Below are 15,665 nucleotides of genomic sequence, written 5' to 3'. Positions count from 1 at the left end.
TCTCTCTCTCTTGCCGCTGATTGATATGATAGCCAGCCTATTCAAACTGCAAATTTTACACATGATTGAGGCTCTATTGAATGTAATGAGAATAGCCTTCCTGAATATTGCACTTGAGTGACTGCATGACCACCACAACAATGGCTTCCTTTCTAGTTCCTGGGCCCTGAACCTATTTCTCATAGTACCGAGACCATGATGTGATTACAGCAGGTCTCAGAGTGAAGCACCTCGGCTTTGGGTTTCTTGCTGTGACGGATGTGAGCGTTCCCTCCGCAGGGAGCAATTCACCACGTGTTAATTGACCACTGCAATCACTCATCAGATTTATGAAGCCTTTGAAGGCCCGAAGGAGACTTCCAGGACAGGCTTGCGAGAGGAGCAAGGCCTGGCCCCAAGTGAGGTCAGGCGGAGGGGAGAATCGGATGGTGTCTGCTTCAGGGGTGGTGGTTCACTACACATGTAGGTTCGTAAACTCTGATTTCTTACACTGACCTCAGTGGAAACTGGAATACTGTTGCCCTCCTTGGAGAACTGGAGAAAGAAACATTATTTTGTGTGTGTTTGTGTACGGCAGGTTTTTACTACTATGATTCATCGTTTAAAAACACCGAAGTGATATCAACAAATCTAAATTCCCCATCATCTTCTCTTCCTGACCCCGAAGCAGCGCTTCATCTTTTATCTTCAAAAACAAACCCCAATTAGCTGACCTAGTTCAAGCTTCTCTACAGATGTTTGTGTTTGGCAGGGGGAGGAGCCAGTGCTCCTTCCATGGGATTGGTCCGCCAGCCGGGGGGGCGTGGTTTGATGCGTCCATCTGGTTTGTTGTAATCAGCTTATCAGGCGATAGCATCAACAAGGAAACAGCACATTAATGTGTGGGAATGAAATGTGTATGGGCTTTGTTTTTCACAGAGCCCCACGGTTTACAGAACATTCTAAGTCCTCTCTTGCTGCACTTGCGTTGGGGAAGAGTTTGCAGGTCTGTTTGGAAAGGATCTGAGAGCTAACCCCTGTTCAGGAACGTAGTTTCAAGTTTATTTGTAAACTTAAAAATAAAAAAAATATCCTCTTGACCAGTTTCCTGTAGTTCTCTATATTAAATCCTTATTTTTCCATGAGCTTCAATTGTCAGTCTTCTACAATGCCTACATGTATAGTTGCTAAGAGCTAAGCGCGTTTTACAATGACATGAATCTTCCAGCAGCATCCTCTCCAGTCCTCCTCCATGCTGCGTTAGCTGTTGTTTGTCTCTTCTAGGCCAGTGTGCCAGTGTGTCGATGTACAGTATAATCTCAAACCCATCTACATCTGGACACTCTTAATCCCACCTAATCCCTCTCGGTGTCCCGGGCCTGCAATCCCAATGACAAAAACACTGTGTCACTTATCTCTTGGCAGGGAAAGTGAGGAGCATTCACTGGCTTCTCGGTTCGCCTTGAAGTTTCTCCTCCATTGGAGTGTTCGTTGAGGAGATGAGACTGAATGTGAGCGACCTGGTTTGAGGTAAGTGTGTGTTTTTAATTCTGGTTGTTTTCTGCTTTTCTGAGATGGTGTGTTGTGCTTCAATGTTTTGTTCTTAACCAGGAAACCACATCACAGTCATTGGTAGATGTGAGGCTATGTCATGGTGTGAGAGTCCTGAGAGATAGCTCAGATAAACAAACTCACACAGAGATGTTCCCAGTTTCTCCTCTGAAAACCTCCACACACTCAAGCGTTTTGGAAAGCAGTTACTGTTCTTTCAGTCAGGCTTGCAAAGAAAAACAGGTCTCGTGTTTGTATTGTGATTGTGGCGTCCTCACCAATACTTTCACAGAAGTATAGGAGAAGCTGTTTCATTTTAATCATCGGCTTTGATGAAACGTTCAACTGGCTGTAGCGCGGAGCTTCCAGACTTTGTAATTTACGGCGTCTCCTGCCAGTTAGAGACCTCGTGCTAACGGGTTTGTGTTCCGCTGCTAAATCACCTCGAGCTGAGAACCGGCTCCCAGCGAACGTTTATGATCCATTAACAGCCAGCGTTGGAGCATGCCAGAGTCTCAGTGCCAACTGGCAAACCCCGACACGCACGCCTGGGTCACGCGCTGGCCCTGTCAGTGATGGGTTATACTGGGGTTCGCAAAATTCTCACTCCTGTTCACGACGCGCGTGTTGTTTTAGCGAGACGGGTCGTTACGGTCCGCTATTGTGAACGGTTGACGGAGTGTACTGTAGGTAAACCCTGAATGTTGGACTTGGACAGCTCCAGGCGGGCTGGGCGGAAGAAGAATACAAACGCGAGGGTGCTGTCTCGAATTGAGTGATGTTTGAGAGGAGATGTGGTTTAGACCTGCTCGCGTGGACCCCACCCCGGGGTTGCCACCAGCGTCTCTCTCAGCAGTGTCTTTCTCATGGAGACGTAGATTAATACGCAAGGATCAGATGCCTGGAAACCTCTCTTGCGAAACGCTTCCCCGAAACATTTCAAAGTAATCGGTACTAGAGAGATATTTCTCTTCTCACGTCCTTTATTTTTATATACTGTAATTTCTATAAAATATGTTGGGCATGTTTTTAGTTTATCCTAGTCCTGTCCTCCCTAACTCTGCTGGCAGTACATTTGTTTATACATTTGACACTAGAAATTGTCCTTAAATATTTTCATGACCTTTTTAAAATTATATTGTGTGCTTGCAGTCATCAAACCATGGAGTTTGTGATATCAATTGAGAAGTCATGTTTGCTGGATCCACTCATCAGTTGTGTGGATGTAAACTGAGCCCATTACAATGGGATGATGACCTTACAACACAATAAGGGGGAATTCCAACCTGGTTCTTATCTGATTGAAAACACTTCCCACTGTAAGTCAGCAAACTGCAGTAGGAAGGCCCCAACATCCCATTCACCACACGGACACTTATCTGTGGCACAGTCACTAAGACAAGTCTTTTCTTACGGTAGGTACTAAAAACAGAGCACACAGTTGAATAGATTGCAGTACAGAGGGAGAGAGGTTGAGAAAGAGAAAGAGAAATAGAGGGGAAAGAGACAAAGAGGGAGAGAGGAAGAATGTTTCCCCTTTCCTGACAGAGGGATAGAGAGAGAGAGAGAGAGAGAGAGAGAGAGAGATAAGGGGAGACAGAGAGACAGAGAGGGAAGGAAAAGAAAGCGAGTGACAACAATAGTTCAAAGCCCCAGTGTTTGCATTTGATCCATTGTCCCTGCGAGTCTTTGGGGACTACGACCAACCAGTCCTCGTCTTCCCCAGGGTGAGAGGCGGTCAGGCTTAGATGGCCTCGCAGATTAGGATCTGGTGGAGAGCTGGGTCAGGAGAGAGGGGGGGACAAAAGGTATGTCCCCATTGTCCAGGGTTCAGCCTGCCAGCGCAGAGAGCAGGCTTGTGTGTTTGAAACGGTCTTTGGAGACTGTCGGCAGTGGGTTCACGCAGAGTGAAAAGTCAGTTTAACTTTGAGTTTCTCCCGAGGAAGAAGTTTGGTTGGGTTTTTTAGTTTTTTTTTTTGTAGTTCCATAAAGAATGAAAATGACTTATTTTCTATTTCAGGAGTTGCCTTTTCTTTAATGAGCATGCGTCTCTCCGCAGTGATGGAACTACTGGGTGGGATCTGTGAGAACGAGGGCAGTGAGAGCAGGAGCAGGGAACCTCCACTGGGCACCCACCACAAGCGTGGAGAATTAAAGGGATGCTAATTAAACAATGTAGTGATTTACAGCCAATAATGAGATACCCAGGGTATCATCTATCACTTCTCTAGTCCCTGGGCTCACATTCCTGGTGAGAGTTTTTACCATTTAATCACAGATCCTCCTTTTCTCCTCAGCCTCCAGGTCTTCTACTGAGAGAGAAGGTTGAAAGTTTTTTTTTTTTTTAAGGAATATTTCATAGATTTGAGTGATGGAGGCTACTCTTTCCACAATGTCTTGTCTCAGGGATCTATATTTATTTGAAAGAGAGGGGAACATAACTTATGATGTGGCGAGGGGCCCTCCAGTTAAACCTTGGCCCTATCATCATTAATACAAGCTCTAACCCTCAGCTTGACATCTAACCAAGGCGAGGGAATCGATCACTAGTTTTCAAAGGTCAGAACCGAATTGATCATTAGCTGGCATGCTGATGAAAAGACAATAAATATGGCTCATTCTGTGTTATTTCATTAGTAGGACTTTTCTATAGGAGGTTTCTATAGGAGGTTTCTATAGGAGGTTTCCATGGGTGGTCTGGTTTAAAGGACTTCAGCCGACGACATAGCCTTCCTCGCTGTAGGATCCACCTCGAGAAGCCTGCAGGCGCGGCTGTGGGTTTGAGATGGGGCCTGAGGTGTCGCCTGGCTGTAGGGAGGATGTTTGGCTAGCGGGAGAGGATGAGCTTGGGGCCTACAGTGTGCTAATGCAGCTAGCATCCGGGGAGCCAGAGTGAGCTTGGGGCCTACAGTGTGCTTATGCAGCTAGCATCCAGGGAGCCACAGTGAGCTTGGGGCCTACAGTGTGCTAATGCAGCTAGCATCCAGGAAGCCACAGTGAGCTTGGGGCCTACAGTGTGCTAATGCAGCTAGCATCCAGGGAGCCACAGTGAGCTTGGGGCCTGCAGTGTGCTAATGCAGCTAGCATCCAGGGAGCCACAGTGAGCTTGGGGCCTACAGTGTGCTAATGCAGCTAGCATCCAGGGAGCCACAGTGAGCTTGGGGCCTGCAGTGTGCTAATGCAGCTAGCATCCAGGGAGCCACAGTGAGCTTGGGGCCTACAGTGTGCTAATGCAGCTAGCATCCAGGGAGCCACAGTGAGCTTGGGGCCTACAGTGTGCTAATGCAGCTAGCATCCAGGCAGCCACAGTGAGCTTGGGGCCTGCAGTGTGCTAATGCAGCTAGCAGCCAGGAAGCCAGAGCGTTGACTCTGCAGATTTGAGCAGAGCTGCTCTGACGACAGAGGAACTAAACACACCAGCCCCCCCGTCCCCCGATGGACCTATAAAGGGGTCACCTCGGGCCCCGGCCGGCCCCGGGTCAGGAGGGAGAGGATGGGGAGGATACAGACCGTCTGACCGCTCTGCCGGCTAATCAGACTGACAGTTGGAGACCGGAGAGGGCGACAGTGTTTGTGTACCTCTTTGTTGCATGGTGAGCCAGCACACAGATAGGGCCGGCTCTGCCAGGGATGACATGGGTCCTGCCTGCCGTCTGGCTCAGAGGACTCCAGGCCAGGACAATAAAGACTTCCTGTCCCACATCACACTTCCCTGCATTCCACGCTGGTGGTGGTGGTGGTGGAGGGGGGGGGGAGGGGGGCGTGCGAGGGAGAGTTTGGTGGTGGAGAAGGGGGCGTGCGAGGGAGAGTCGGCCGGGAAGAGGGGGAGCGTGCGAGGGAGAAGAGGGTGGGGGAGAGGGGGGCGAGTGGAGGAGAGTTAACGTTCGAGTACAAGCATGCTTTTTTTTCTTCATGTGAGTTTTTGTCCTCATCAGCACGAATAGGATGCTCCCTCTCTCTGCCTGGGGCGGGCGCTCAACCTAGACTGTGATGTTCCCTCTCTCTGCCAGGAGTGCGTGTGAGGGGTGTGTGTGTGAGGGATGTGTGGGTGGGAGGGTGGGGCTGTGTGTGTGGGGGGGAGTGGTTGTGTTTGTGTGGGGGTGGGTGGGTTTGTGTGAGGGGTGTGTGGGTGGGAGGGTGGGGGCTGTGTGTGTGGGGGGGTGTGGTTGTGTTTGTGTGGGGGTGGGTGTGGGTGTGTGTGGGGGTGAATGTTGTCGTGTTAGGGAGATGGTTTCCTCTGCTCTTACAGATGCCTGGAGACGTCCTAAGGGCAAGGCTGGGCTTGACTGACTAACAGCAAGAGAGCACACACAGCATTTTAGAAATGTTCCTGTCAATCTTTGCTCTGCTTTTGTAGACGCTAAAACAACATGACAAACAAAGAAAAAATCCGGAAATATAAGTAGACCAACTGATAACTCTGAACGCTTCACTTGCCTTTTCATCTTTGTAAAGCTGTTCTTTGTGAAAACAAGATTTTATCACCACGGTTACCATAAAGTATAGTTATTGAGTCTTCGGTGTCACTGTATTGTAAGCCTCAGAGTCAGTTATTGTTTGAGGGTGTTATGTAACAATGTTCTAATGGCCTGAAATGTGCTACAGCCAGTTCCTGATGACCTCTGGGTGTTACTGACACAACAAGCAGGTCCTGGAGATATGTGCTTGACCCTTAAACGGACGACAAGTTAAATAATCCAACTCTTTTCATCACCAGAGCGGAAACCAGAACCCCGATGCAGCCAATGCTACACACAGCACCAAGAACATAATGTTGAGAGTGAAATGTTTAAATCCAAACTACCGGGGTTGAGCAAACAAACCGATGCCAGTTGTAGCAAGTGAAGAATGTGGAAAGCTCAGGTCAGTTCAACAGATCTCCAGGGGTGCTAAATGACCCTGATGTTGCTGTTTGCGGAAGAGGGGAATAAAGATGGCATCAGAGATCTCCTGTTACCGTCGGGGTCAAGGCGAGAGGTCAACCTTCAGCAACCTGAGTGGTAAAACAGCTCACTGCTGTCTGCACAAGCATATGGCCCTGGGACGCGACCATACCACCCTCCCACCTCCCCCCCACATACACACACACACTCACCCCCCACACACACTGACCCCCCCCCCCCCCGACACACACACAGCCTCCTCAGTTACACACACACCTCCCCCTCACTCTGCACAAGCATATGGCCCTGGGACGCGACCGTACACACACTGAACCCCCCAACACACACACTCGCCCCCCACCTCTGCACACACACACACACTCAACCTCCCCCCACACACATACAACACCCCAACACACACACACACACACACACACATGCAGTCTCCCTACTTACACACACCTACCCTTCTCCCAATCACAACCTCCCCCCCGCACACACACTCATGAGCCAGAACAGCAAGCTCACCGGATGCTCTAAACATCCAGTATGTTCCAGAACATCTCACGTGTTTTCAAGGCTGTTTAAAAAACAAAGCCTGTGAACATATCGAGTTTCAGATAATCCTCGATCTAAAGGAGGAGTGGCCTTTTCTATTTAGAGGATGTAATAGAATAATTAAAAGGGTGTGTTGAAGGCTCATGAGAGAGATTAGCTTGTTGTAGGAGTGGCCGTAGCAGCACCAGCGGCAACGTGGACGAGACAAAACCTCCTTGAGAAAGAAAGAAACAAGTGAGGACAATAAGAGACGAGAAGCTGGATGTGAAGTCTTCCAGGGATAGTCTGGGCAGTGCTCTGTGTAGTCTGTGATTGGGTTCAGGGAATAAATGAGCCTGTGAGCATTTGTGAAGGAGCACTCAGCCTAGGAAATGAGGCAGCTTTGTTCCTGCCCCCTTGCCTAACAGAGCTGGGGACTGGGTTTAGGTTTCTGTCGACAGTTCACTGTGACTTGAAAGGATCCCTGGCTGGGAGGCTGAGAGTTGATGATCTCTGTTTTTATGTTTATTTTACGAGTTTATCAGTTGTTTCGTGGCATATCTTACTGCAGCGATGTGAAGTCTCAGGTCACTCTTCAGATGATGTGGTTTGCTGTAACGCTGTACTTTGGTGGGGTTTGTTTACAGTAATATTCTGCACCCACAAAGGTGGGTCTCATGCCAGCTGGAAGGTCCCTCATGAGTTCTTTCCAGAGTGTGTGTGTGTGTGTGTGTCTGCGTGCCTGTGACCTGACCTCTCAGTCTCTGGCTTAGTCCATTGTTCCCACCTGGTGGGAGGATGATGAAGGGTGAGGCAGGTGAGGCAGGTGAAGGAGGGTATAGGAGGGTGAGGAGGTTGTAGAGGGTAAAAGAGAGCTGGGGGCCTGTGCCAGGTCTTCATCTTGGCTGATCCAGCAAGTCTGCAGTTTCCACAGCAACATTCATTTTCAAACTGGTGGGGAAATATTTACCCAGAGTGCAGTGGGTCGTCGTCTGGGGGCGCAGAGGCGGGGCAGATCCCACTGTGATGTAGTGAACGGTCTCAGTGTACTGAGAGTACTGTCCACGCTCACACACAAGTAGATTGTTAATTAAACGGATGATGAACTTCAGTGATTTCGAGGACTTTAATTGGTCATGTCATGTGAGGGCTGTTCAAGTGAGTAAAAACATTCCTGCACCCTTCAGCTATGCCATGAGAAGTTTGGGATGGGGGAAGGCCCAATGTCTGCTGGAGAAAGATTTGTGTTGGGTGAAACTCTGTTTTGCTTTCATGAATTGCTTTCATCATCTAAACCAGAGACATGCTCCCACAACAGTAGCCAGAAGACTAACTCACAGTTTCATCATCTTTAATCCGAGATCCGTGATTGTTTTCTTTAAGATTAAACTAATTTCTAACAACTAAACATCATCATTGAAGTATGTGCGTAGGATAAACTGATTTGACAATGACTCCCAGGTAGTTTGATAGGCCGCACCTCTCTTTGCCCCCCTTAGCCTCTTTTCAAATCAAAACAAATTTTATTTGTGCAACTCTTTATAGGCCGCACCTCTCTTTGCCCCCCTTAGCCTCTTTTCAAATCAAAACACATTTTATTTGTGCAACTCTTTTCACAAGCCGTGCCACAGAAGGGGAGGGTTCAAAGATGCCTACGGATCAAAACCTATAACCAACCTAAAACCCTCAAGGAGGACAAGGGAAAAACTCCCATAAAACGTTCTCACAACATCTTTCTCACCCCTCACAGCCCCCCTCTCACCCCTTACCACCCCCTCTCTGTCCCTGAACTATAGACCTTTTGTGGAAGTTCACATCATAGGGGATGAAACCTCAATGAAAAGCCCAAAAAGGTTTGGGTGAATTGGCCCAGCAGAAAAGCCTCTCAGCCAGTCCCGGAGGGGCGGCGCTGGTCTGTTGTTTCCACCTGGTCACCCTAACCCCCTCAGTAGAAGACGATTAAGTCTTGAATCACCTCAGCCTTGTTTGGAGTTGGAGGAATGTGTCCAGAGGCAATAGACAATCTCCTTGTTGGGATTCTTCATGGAGATATTTCCCCCACAATGCCCTGCCAAACATCTGCCCCCGCTCCTGCGGATGGGTTGGAGACATCCAATCAGCTGCCAAAGTCAGTTAAAACTCCCATAATTCCTTTTATGAGCAGCATCAAAGGGCAGCGTGCCCGATGGGGGGTCATGCAGATGAGACTAGACATGTTTTCTTGATGCAGCCGTCACACAATAGGAGTGGTTGGAAGTCTTTTGGCTGGGTTGGCGAATGTAGGTCAGGGTGGGATGCTGGAGTCTAGCCTGTAGTCCAGGGCCTAGCCTGTAGCCCAGGGCCTAGCCTGTAGTCTAAGGCCTAGCCTGTAGCCCAGGGCCTAGCCTGTTGTCCAGGGCCTAGCCTGTAGCCCAGGGCCTAGCCTGTAGTCCAGAGTCTAGCCTATAGTCTAGGGCCTAGCCTGTATCTCAGGGCCTAGCCTGTAGTTCAGGGCCTAGCCTGTAGTCCAGGGCCTAGCCTGTAGTCTAGGGCCTAGCCTGTAGTCCAGGGCCTAGCCTGTAGTCTAGGGCCTAGCCTGTAGCCCAGGGCCTAGCCTGTTGTCCAGGGCCTAGCCTGTAGCCCAGGGCCTAGCCTGTAGTCCAGGGCCTAGCCTATAGTCCAGAGTCTAGCCTATAGTCTAGGGCCTAGCCTGTATCTCAGGGCCTAGCCTGTAGTTCAGGGCCTAGCCTGTAGTCCAGGGCCTAGCCTGTAGCCCAGAGTCTAGCCTGTAGTCCAAGGCCTAGCCTGTAGTCCAGGGCCCAGCCTGTAGCCCAGGGCCTAGCCTGTAGTCCAGAGTCTAGCCTGTAGTCCAAGGCCTAGCCTGTAGTCCAGGGCCTAGCCTGTAGTCCAGGGCCTAGCCTATATGAATTGTGTGTCCAGCATGCTGCTCTCCATATTTAACTCTGGAGTCAGTTAAGTTGTGTGTCTTCCTCTCTGCTCACAGGGCCTCTCACGCAGTGTTAGCAGTGATCTGCTGGGATCTGATCTGAGGCCTCCAAGATGCAGGCGTCATTAAGGAACCACAAAGGCTTGTCTGGATGCCAGTACTGTGACTGGGTCCCCTCCCCCCCTGTCTAAAGCCTCTCGGCAACAACAGCTCTGAGGAGCTCCTTCACACAGACATCCTGCAACATTGCCCGTATAATAACCACCCCAATGTAATGTGCAGTCGTACCTTTTCATATGGGACAGTAAGGCAATATTCCCACCTTGAACAGGCTGTGAAAGAGGCAAACCACAGAGCCTGAACTGGTAGCATGGTCTACATATTTTGACTTGTTCAGTCTCTGCGCTCATCCAAGCGACAACATCAATCACAATTTTTTAAATCAGTTCTTGATCAACAAGTCTTTTGCCAGACAAGATCAAGTCAGTGAAAATCAGTCTCCAGGAAGCCCTGTCAAAGCACAGGGCCTGGCATCACTTCTCATATGTTCCCATGGGAAAGTTTTACATGCTGGACTAAATGTTCAAAATACACAGTTTTCGGGGTCGAACTTTCCAGTGGTGCTCATAATGCTGCTAATTGTTTGTGGGGAGGTTTGGTGTGAGGGCCTTGGAGAATGAGTCCTGAGGAATCTGATGAAGCTAGTTTCCATGTGTCTGCGATCTGTGAAGTCAGACCCCCCGTGTTAATGTCTACCTCTCTCTCTCTCTCTCTCTCTCTCTCTCTCTCTGTCTCTCTATGTCTCTCTGCCTCTCCCCATCTCTCTTTCATTTCTCTCTCTCTTTCCACCTCAATCTCATAATCAGAATCAGAAGGGATTTTATTCGCCATGAATGTTTGCACAAACAAGGAATTGACTTTGGCAGGGAGGTGCATACATTAAACATATAGGAATATTGAAACTTAAATATGTGGACTAACTATACAAAAGGAGCAAAGTCTAGCTAATACTAAGGGGGGTCTAGCTAATACTAAGGGGAATCAAATAAAAAATAAAATATAAAATATAAGTAGTCATAATTAAAATGTAACCTAAAAAACTGATCAGAGAACGACACAATAGTGCAAATTGCAATGTGCAGGGTGTCATTGTGCAGCTTGTGATTACCCCCCCTGCCTCTGACCAGAGTACAAGCACAAGTAGAGACACACACACACACACACACACACAGTGCTGACGTCTGCAGGAGGAGCAGCCCCCCCCCTCTCATACGTCATGGTCTCTCTCTGTAAGAAGATAAACACAAACTAAAGAGAGAGAGAGAGAGAGGGGAGAGAGATGGAGAGAGAGAGAGAGAGAGAGAGAGGGAGGTAGAGAGAGGGAGGGAGACAGAGAGAGAGAGAGAGAGAGAGAGAGAGAGAGAGAGAGAGAGAGAGAGAGAGAGAGAGAGAGAGAGAGAGAGAGAGAGAGAGAGAGAGAGAGAAGGGGAGAGAGAGAGAGAGAGAGAGAGAGGGGGAAAAAAGGCTCCAGTCGTCAAATTAAACCCCAATCACAGTCACTGTACAGGGATTCCAGCTACCCAATCAGCCAATTTAAGACAAATGATTTGGTTTAGCTTCTTAGCCACACTGGGCGTGGGAACTGCAAAGTTTCTCGTAAAAAAAAAAGTGCCTGTAAATGATTCCCCCCCTGCTTCAAAGCACCTAACAACTAAAAAGGTTTCTGTGTTTATGTGTGTTGCTGACTTCTCCAACTCTCTCAGCTACATGACTGAAAACACACAACACGTGATACTTATTCAAGGAACAATGCGATGTTCATCTTCGATTATTAGCATGGCAATTTAGAAATGAAAACAGGATGCTCTCTCATACTTGAAAACAAATCTGACAATCTCTGTCCGCGTGGAGCAACCCTGGAGGTCCTTCACCAATCCTCCTGATCCTGCTCTAGCCTGGTGATCAAACACGTTTGTGGGGTCCTTCTCCCACTTCCCCCTCCTCCTCCTCCCCTCCTCTTCACCGCTACACTCTTGCCTCCCCTCCTCCCCCCTCCCCCCTCCCCTCTCCCCCCTCCCCCCAGCCCCCAGCCAGATCCGTGTGGCTGCTAATCTTTGGTGGTCTCCTGACTGCCAACAGTAATTGATTAGAGAGAGGAGGCTGCAGAGCTGGAGGGGAAAGTTCAGACCTGAGGTTGCCAAGGTCGCTGCCCCTTCCTGCCTCTCCCAAACCTCTCCTTCCCCTTTTCTCAACATATTAGGTATCAGCCACTGGGAATGCAGCAAATATTTGGCGCATTGGATCCAACTCTCGAAACGTTTTGGCGTTCCGAACAAACAGGAAGGTTTGTGTAAGCAATGTAGGAGCATCTGTTTGTGTCAGAAGGTTTGGGAGGGAACGAGGGCTACTCTATTCAGTTCAACCGTCCAGGTTTAAATGTGCTTATTTTTTTTTCCAGTCTTTTCAATGTCCCGGGAACGGGCCACTGACGTTATGACCTCAGTGTTTACTCAACATCCTGAGAAACATGAAGAGGTTGTGGATGTTATTCTTAAGTTCTCACTCCATTTAATATAATTTCACATCAAGTGGAAGACATTTTAGTTATGTGGAAAGTGACTCAGTCTGCCATTGTGTTTAGCAAAGCCAATTACAGTACAGCCTTAGAAGTGTTGCTGTGTGTGTGTGTGTGCCTGTGTGCCTGTGTGTGTCTGTGTGTGAGTGTGTGTATGAGTGTGTGTGTGGGTGTTGGTGTGTTCAGGTGGGGTCACCTTCTCCCTGGAGGCGTCCAGGAAAGGTTGACCCCAGCGGGGGGAAGGACCCGGGTCGTAGGACCCGGCCCCCCGTGGAAAGGCCCGCCACAGGAAACATTCAATAAGCTTCAGAGCTGAGGACTGGAGCTTGCTTCACTGAGGAGCCCTTGCAGTGTGGAGGGCTGGCGTCGCTCTGGATCCAGTCCAGGATATACCACTCTCTAGTGGACAGAGCCGTCAAAACACACCGCACATGCTCAGAGCATGCACAGTCAGCACATACAACAGGCCAATGAGAGAATACACATTTGTTTAATGAGAGACTTGGCCAAAACAACCAGGAGAGACTATTCATTCTCCTCGCAGTGTCTCATTCCGACAGTCAAGACTTGTGGGATTTGGAGTCCCTCTCCCTGTCTAACAGGAACTCCCCCCGAGGCAATAGTCATCTGTCTGTTTAGTTTCCCACAAACCATTTCAGGTTTTATTATGTGATGCTGGTTGTGCATGACTCAATGTGTCACTTTAATCAAACCTAACTAAATATCCTTGTCTTGGGAAGGAGAGGAGGCAGAAGGCAGGGCAAGAGAGATCGGGGAAAATGCTTTAATTGCAGACAGAAATGTTTTTCCACCAGTTGTGTGTCTTAAACGTCATGTAAATGGGATTACCCGCCCCCCTCTTGTAAAACGTCCAAATACCAGAGTTAGATATCACAAACGTCTGTCTGTCCGTGCTGTAGATGAAAAGATCCTGTGTTGTTTTACTTTATCAAGACAGGGAAGCAGTTCCACCAACCACAGCTTTCAACTTTCTCTCTACTGCTCTCTACTGCCACACGGTGCCCAACACACAAACTGCACCCTGTCTCCCACAACACAAACTCATTAAGAACACTGTTCTCAACAAAACAAAATGCAGATGACCACGACAAATGGGACACTTGTATTACAGAGTTCCCGGTGGACGTTTTCGACCTCTTCTCAGCGAGAGTGGTGTCTTGGTTTAGCCGAGGTAGTGGTTTCTGAACCCTGGCCTCCATCACCCGGTGTAGCTCTTGGCATGCCTCTGAGCCTTTCAGCTCTTGCTGCGTCATGTTCTGCTCTGAGGTAAACTGATACAGCTCAGACCCCTTTTCTTTTTTCTCGCGACCTGTTTCTCAGGCCAGGTTGGTGAAGCAGGGTTCCAGACCACCTTCCCCCCCCCCAGCGGAAACCGGAGTGTGGGCCCGAGAGTGGGGCTGTCGCTGGGGTACAGAGCTCTCCTCTCCCCCCTGAGCCACGAAGCTCTGCACATAGTCTGTCATGAGGCAGTCTGGATGTCTTCAGAATCACCTCACTGGAAGACAGGGGAGGGAGGGAGAGGAGAAGGGAGAGAGGAGAGGGAGGGAAAGGAGGAGGGAGAGGAGGAGGAGGGAGAGAGGAGAGGGAGGGAGAAGGAGGGAGAGAGGAGAGGGAGACGGGATGGAGGGAGGGAGGGAGAGGAAAGGGGGGAGGGAGGGGGAGAGGAAAGGGAGGGACTGTAAGAGGAAGGAGAGGGAGGGGGAGAGAGGAAAGTGAGGGGACTCAGGGAGGAGAGAGAGAAAAGGGAGGGAGAGGGAGGGAGTGAGGAGTAGGACGGGGGATGGGAGGGATGTAGGGAGGGAGAAAGGAGAGAGAGGGAAAGAAAGAAAGAGGAAAGGGTGTAAAAGGAAAGGGAGTGAATTGGTGCCCAGTACCATAGAAGAAGTCTCCTCAGTAATGTGTTCTGACAGAGTCCCCAGCGTCCAGGGAGTGAGGGTTTAGTGCATGCTGCTGATATCAGCAAACTCACAGCAGTTCACCAACAAAGTGTTTAGCTTGATTTTGAGAAAAGGAACTTTTCACTTTCACTCCTAGTGTAAAGCCAGCCTATGAAGCTACCAAGGAGAAAAGTTAAAAAAAATCTGATTTGAAAAAAGTTTTGAAAGGTTGAATAAAAAAACATTCAAAAGTTTTGAAAGGTAGAACGGATATTTTCTTCAAAAAGTTTAGAATCGTCTTTTTTGGAAAACACATTTTCCACTAAAGGTTTTTTTTTAATAAAAAGTTTGGAAAGGTAGAATAGAAAAACAAAAACAACTTTTTGAAAAGGTGAAAAAATATTGTCCCCCAAATGTTTTGATAAAAAGGTTTTGAGGACTCTACTATTCACTAGTGTACCGGCATAGGGTTAACCCGAACCCGAACCCGAACCCGAACCCGAACCCGAACTCTGCTCTGCTTTACTCTGTTTTAGGTTTCCCTGTTCTTCTCTCCCCTCCTTTCACTGTGTGAAAAAAAGGTTTTGAAAGGTAAAAAAAAACATCCCCCCAAAGTTCTGTACTTGAGTGAAGGATGTGTGGACTTTTGCCATCTTTGGGAAAAAGACAAGGCAGTTAACCAGTTTAGGCCTTCCATTAAAATGCACAAGGTTTTGTGGTACATTTTAATTTGAAAATGTAGGTAACGTTTCCAAGAATTGTTGTGCAATTAAGTGCTCTCTTTTTCATTCCTTAGCATATATCAAAGAAGGGACACACACTTGAGATGCCTAAACACCCCATGCCTGTCAATAAGAGGTTTTCAGTGTACATTTTCTAAATACACTTTCTGAATGTACTGCAAGAGCATCACCCGTATGAATAATCTCTGGAGACAAAACCCAACATGAAATCCTCCTTACTTGGAAGTCCCAGCAGCTGTTGTTGTGTGGGTGGTTCCCACGCTGGGTGGCACCCTCATGCTGGTGAGGACATGACTGAGCTTGTGAGATGCGTCAGACCATCCAGAGGGGTGAGAAGATCTTCACATCCATGTGCCCAGAAACACACCCCTGCACCTACACACTTTGCTCACCAGTTCCTCAATGATTCACAGGATTTACAGTATGTTTAAGACGTAAAAGCCACGAGAAATCAAACACGCGCCCACGCACAACTGGCTGGCGTCCATTTTCAAATTCGTAACGATTTTTAATTTTTGGGCAGTTATTCTCGTTGTTGCTGTAAGGTCTATTTGAAAGCTGTGTTGCGCCGAA

Source organism: Hypomesus nipponensis, chromosome 11, assembly GCF_054491055.1.
Source record: "Hypomesus nipponensis isolate SF chromosome 11, ASM5449105v1, whole genome shotgun sequence".
Lineage (NCBI taxonomy): Eukaryota > Metazoa > Chordata > Actinopteri > Osmeriformes > Osmeridae > Hypomesus > Hypomesus nipponensis.
Note: the sequence above shows the minus strand (reverse complement) of the source record.